Raw genomic sequence first — 6000 nt, forward strand, 5'->3', positions numbered from 1 at the left:
ACTTTACCGTAACAGGCTGCAAAGCAATTTGAGACGCTTTGACGACATAAGGAGTTAGATCAACTACAAGGATTATTATTAGTAGTAGTATTATCGTTACAGAATTGCATGATACTTCCATTTTCAAATTGTGTGAAAATATTTTTTTATATAATTATTAGCTGGTCTACAGAGGAACCCTTTTCCCTCCGAGCCTCCTCCTCTGTCTCTGACTTGAAAGCGAGCGTGATCCGAACTGTGAGTTTTCACTGACGGAATACCATAGGCAAAGATTAAGGTATAAGGCATATAACCAAGGAAGTGCCTGTTAACGCAGAATCATTTTGCTGACCAGTAGATGGAGCTGCAATCTGACGTCCCTCAGTCCAACCGTCCCACAATGAATGAGCCCATTGTTTTCGTCCTCCTGTCACCGTCTCTTCGTCTCCTCCTACATTCTCTCTGGTTGCATGTTCTATTTATTTTAATGTATACCTCTGCACAACTTCTGTCTCCCAGCGGTTGCGTACCCTGTTGATATGCGGCCGCAAGTAAAGTGCACAAAGTATTCCCATGACATTCTCGTCTGAGTTAGCCAAAGCTGCGTAGGAACACCTAATCCTTGGGTTAGGTCCAAGTACCACAATATATATGTACAACTAACTCAGGCCTCTGGGGACACTCACAGTTTAGGTGTGTCTCTTAGTACTAGACCACAGCCAGCCATGAGGTAAATCGACCAGGGCCAAAGTAAATAAATTGTGGACCTTTTTTTTTGCAATTATGAAGTATTAAGTTACTTGCGTGGGAAAGCATGTTACTCTCTCTTAACACATTTTTTTTTTAAAAATCGACATTCTCACAAAACCGTGGCAGGTTTCAAGTCCAAAGGTTGCGCTTTTTCTTTAATGCCAACGTCTGAATTTCCGTCTCGGTATTTCACAAACCAAACCTAAAATCGCGACAGGAAACGTAGGAAATCGAGACATAAAAGAAAGTTGCCTTATCCATTTTTGTGGCGTTTACTTTGGCTGCTGCGTTCAAACTAATTACAGGCTTTTGTTTTGCGAAGAGCTGTTGAATGTGCCTTACTTTTCTTTGTGAATGTTCTTTTTTCGAGAATATTCGAAAAAGCCAAATCCTTCTTATTCTGCATCACCTACATGTTTATTTTTGAAGGGACGTATTTTGTAATGATAGTGGAGTTGTGTGAAAAGGGATGATTTTGCAGCATTTTGCTTCATAGTGCTTGCATTTCATGTCTGAAAGCGCTTCACGGGATTTGCTGTAAAGTGTAGTGACTGCGTACCTTGTAGGCAAAGACTCAAAATGCAATGAAGTGTTAAGGGGCACCTGGGATCCGCGATGGGAATGGGAGGCAGAGGTCAGGGACTCAGAGAAGACAGCAGCTCTTTTTCCTTAAGGCAACCTCCCGTTTTCTTTCCTGTGGTTTTCAATGCACAGACAACTGTGTCCTCATCACAGCTGTGGCTCTCTTGCAAGGAAGAGCAGTAAGAGCGCACAAAATAAACAGTCGCCTTAAACGGATGCTCTTCCAAAACTTCGGAAACCGCTCAAAACGCTTTGACTGTGCAGGCAGAAGAGGATTGAGGAGACGAGGCAAAATAATCGCGGAATCCTGTCCCAGGGATGCAGGGAGTCCATCAATTTGATGAAACCAATGGAAAAAAATCTCAAGTTTGAGCTAATGTCTAGCTTGTCACTGAACCAATACAGCAGTGAAAAAATAGGATATACTCTAATCCTGTTCAGTGCCATGTACATGTCAGAAAACACAGTATTATGCACTGAAAGTGGGGTCATACATAGCCATTAAAGATGAATTCAGAGTTCACTGATCTTCATGATATTCAGTGCAACACATGCAAGTTAATGGGCACCCTGTTAATGAGAAATATCCATTGAAAGGGTACACTTAGCATGGCACCAATTAATTTTCCATACATTCCAGTGTTCGCTTAATAGGAGAGATTGCATGAAGGAGACATTCGACTCAACTGCCAAGGCAATTCGGCAGAAGAAGCTTCTTTACTCCAGACCAAGTCAGCTAAAAATACATTGGAAACCTACGTGGACACTCATATGCATAAGCTTGAAACAATTAGAAATATTTTTGGGGGAGGAATTCACCGTGACTAATGCGGTTTAACGTGCATCTGTTGATGCTATTTCCACAGTCCTGATGATATTTTGGGGAAAATAAAAAAAACAAATAGCTTCGCGCTCACATGGCTGGTGCCCTACGTAATACAAAGAATCCATTTTATTTTGTAAAATGCTTTGAGGTGTTTATGTTTGCTTGAAACACGGATTATTATTATTATTATTGCCATGATATAGATTTTTTAGCCATATTAATTTTTCAAAATCAATTTTTTGTTCCTTCATGTTGAATAAGAAATAACATTGACCTGCAAAACACACAGCCACTATGTTTTACGGTGTATCCTCTGAGGCACTTTTAGACATCCTCTAGCATGAAAGGTGTTATGTCAAATGCAATGATAATTATGTCAAACCGGGAGCTCTGTATTTGTGGAATAGAGCACAACATGGGGTCAAACCTGTTCAAGCACACCACCTCCATTAAGCAACCACTCCCTGATAACAACTAACCTAGAACTGCCAGGACAGACTTTGCATAACAAACCACCTCTATTAAGCAACCACCTGTCTAATGCAACCAGTGGCCACTGTTGGTTAGTCCTTTTACACGCTGTGTCTTTACAACAACACCCATTTCAGAGGCCGAGTCAGAAAATAGAGCGCGCCCTCTGATTGTGGACTTCTTCAGCAAACAGTAATGACTTGTGATTGCAATTAAATTATTATTTGTAATTGTTTGTCAATTTTAATTTACTTATTAAAATTAATTTAATTGATGGGCTTTTGTGCACTGTATTTTTCGACACACTTTGAAATCCTACCATGCACACACACACACACCAACAAACCCTTACTCAGAGGCCACCCTTATATAAAGGCCACTTTGGTCCAGTCCCCGAGCGATTGTTGAAGGCAAATATGCGGAGTAGGTAAGTGGAAGTCAATCAGGTTTACATACTCTTAAGCATGATAATGGGTGTCCGCATAAATCAGTCACCCGACTGTCCATACGAATAGAGAATGACAATGTGCACTCATTGGTGAGATGCAGTACAGTTGTTTGTTCCAAGTACTTTCCCCCCTTCTTCTCTAGAATAAATAGCACATCGGTCCTACAGTTCCTATTCTTTTAACCCTGTAAAATCTGACAATAAAATAGCAATGATGATTCTAACGGGTCTGAAGGGATGTAACAGATTCCTGCAAGTGTTAAGTTCACTTTTGTCCAATTGGAGTTGTGAGCGGGGAGGGGAATTGACATATTTAATATATTTAATATGTTCTAACGTTTACGTGACAGCCATTGCTGAATCATGCAGAATTCCACATCATGTAATTTGTTATGACGATAAAACACGGGACCTCAGAGTATGTTGTGTTTTTCAACCCCACCCCAAAAAAAAACAGCTGAATGGTTATTTCAAGGCTGATAATAAAAATGACAGTTGCGAGGTTTATTTGAAACGCATTAGTCATTCCCCCACTCACTGCATTGCTAATGCTTCGCAGCTTTAGCGCAAAGCAGCAGAAAGTGGATAGCTGAGGTGCGTGAAGAAAGTCGGTGTATCTCCATTGTGCTGGTAGGCTTGCTGTTAACGTAGCGTAACATGCCTTATCCGCCCTTCACAGCCTGAAAGGAGCGTAGGATCTATGTGTGCCATCTCCAGCACAGCAAGGTTAGTTAATCAAGCCTAAACTAGTCTTCATGCATGTGGTCTATGAATCAGCAGCACAGACAGGAGAATGGGCAAAATGTCAGGTACTGTTTCGTCAGTCAATCTTTCACAACTGCTTGAAAATGGATCAGCAGCAGGGACTAGATAGGTTACAGACAGTTACAAATAAAACCTAGCGGCCAGGCACTGGGTTTGTGCCCTTTCCACTCCCTGACATCTGGAATTAGTAGGTCATCAGAAGGGTTGCAATGCACGCATATAAATCCCCACCACCCACCACTCACTGGCTACTTCAGACTTGATTCCCTTACGGAAAATATGATTCACTGGGATCATGTTAGCATCCTGAATCTTTTTACGCTGCAAAATGTTCCCGAAGAAGAAAAAAAATAAAGCTTTTTATTTCCAACTCTGAAATTAAAAGATAAACCTTGAAGATTGTGTTGCTCCATGGAAAGGCTGGCACTGTCGTTGGGAATTGTCTTACGCGGTGAGGATAAAGTAGGCAATCTCTGGGGAGAGGAGCTTACTGAAACCAAAATGGCATATGGTCGAGGATCATTTGTCCAAATGGCAAAGGTAGCAGTGTTCTACTCAACAGCAGAAACCACTGGCTGAATTATTTTCCTTTCCCCAACTCAAAGTCACTGATACAAGCTGGAGTATCTCGGTGGCTAGGGCCAGAGAGGGCTCAGCCCCCCACAAATCTATGTACAAATTAAAAATAATGTACAACTATATTTTGGAAGCGGGGTGGGGTGGGGGGGAGGAAGGGAAAATACGGGATGGAAATCAATGAAAAAGAACTAGGTCTATATATAGAAAAGTGTTACAAGCAGGAAGTTTTAGTGAAAATTATCAATCAGTGTAATTTGATAATAACAGGAAATCTCACTCCAAGTCCATTATCATCAAAGGATGCTCAACCTGTGGACACAGGGAGCATCACCCCAATGTGTAGAAATCACTCTTTTCATTGATATGTCACACTGCGAGTGCTGTAAAGTTCTCTGCTCAAAGTTCTTTGGTGATAAGTGTACGTAGAGGCCAATACCTTTACTGGGTTTCTCAGCAAGCCAGTGTTCACCCACACCAAACTCCGTCCACATCTCTCCAGCTCTGGTCAGGCTCCACTGGCTCCCCATCACCAAACAGATGGACTTCAAGATCTTCACACTCGTGGTCAAATCCCTTCACTCTCTGGCACCTCCCTCCCTCTCCGATCTCCTCAATCCCCAATCCACCACGTGGCACCTCCCCTCGACTGGCACCGGTTTCCTGCTCGTCCCTCGTGCCCTCCGCCTCACCATCGGAGGTCACACTTTCAGCCACTGCGCCCCAAAACTCTGGAACACTCTCCCTCAATCCCTCTGCTTTGCCCCCTCTCTCCCCTTTTTCAAGTCTCGCCTGAAAACCTTTCTCTTTGACCGCAATTACGGCCACCTCCCCACCCCACACCCGGCTCAGAGTCAGGCTCTGCTACTGTTAACGCTCTGAGATGCTACCCTGTATATAAGTGCAAGTTGTTGTTGTTTAATGTTGCTAGCTGTTTCTGCTCATGTTTAACATCGGTGTTAATGAACATTAGAATAGGAAATTTCAAATCATAAGCCTGACACATCAAGCAACTTTCAACTATAAAATGCACAGTCACTACACTTTACATCACATCCCGTAAAACACTTTGAGACATCGTCCCAGCATGAAAAGAATTATGAATACTAATTATTTTATATTTATTTTATTAACCACCCTACCATCGGTGGCCGGGCCTTCAGCCTCTCAGCCCCTAGGCTCTGGAACTCCATCCCCCAGTGCCTTCGCCTTTCTTCCTCCCTTTCCTCCTTCAAAGCTGGTCTCAAGATCTTTCTCTTCAGCCGTGCCTTCAGCTCCCCTCTCGACTCTCTACCCCCTCCTCGCTCCCTCCCTCCCCTCCCCTCACCCTGACCATTTCCCCCCCTGCTCGGGTCCCGACCCAACTGTCCAGCACCTTGGGACATCCTCCCGACGTGAAAGGCGCTCTATAAATGCAATCTTGTTGTTGTTGTTGTTAATAATAATTATTTTTCTTGCCATTTGAGATATAAAAAGTGAAAATAGATGCTCATTTTTTTCATACCTGTTCCTGCTCTGAAGGCATTCCGATATCTTCCGCACCCCCCATCGTGGTAAAGATATAACCTTCACTCACCACCCTTTAAATGTTTATCCAAACAAA

Source organism: Callorhinchus milii, unplaced genomic scaffold, assembly GCF_018977255.1.
Source record: "Callorhinchus milii isolate IMCB2004 unplaced genomic scaffold, IMCB_Cmil_1.0 Scaffold6, whole genome shotgun sequence".
Lineage (NCBI taxonomy): Eukaryota > Metazoa > Chordata > Chondrichthyes > Chimaeriformes > Callorhinchidae > Callorhinchus > Callorhinchus milii.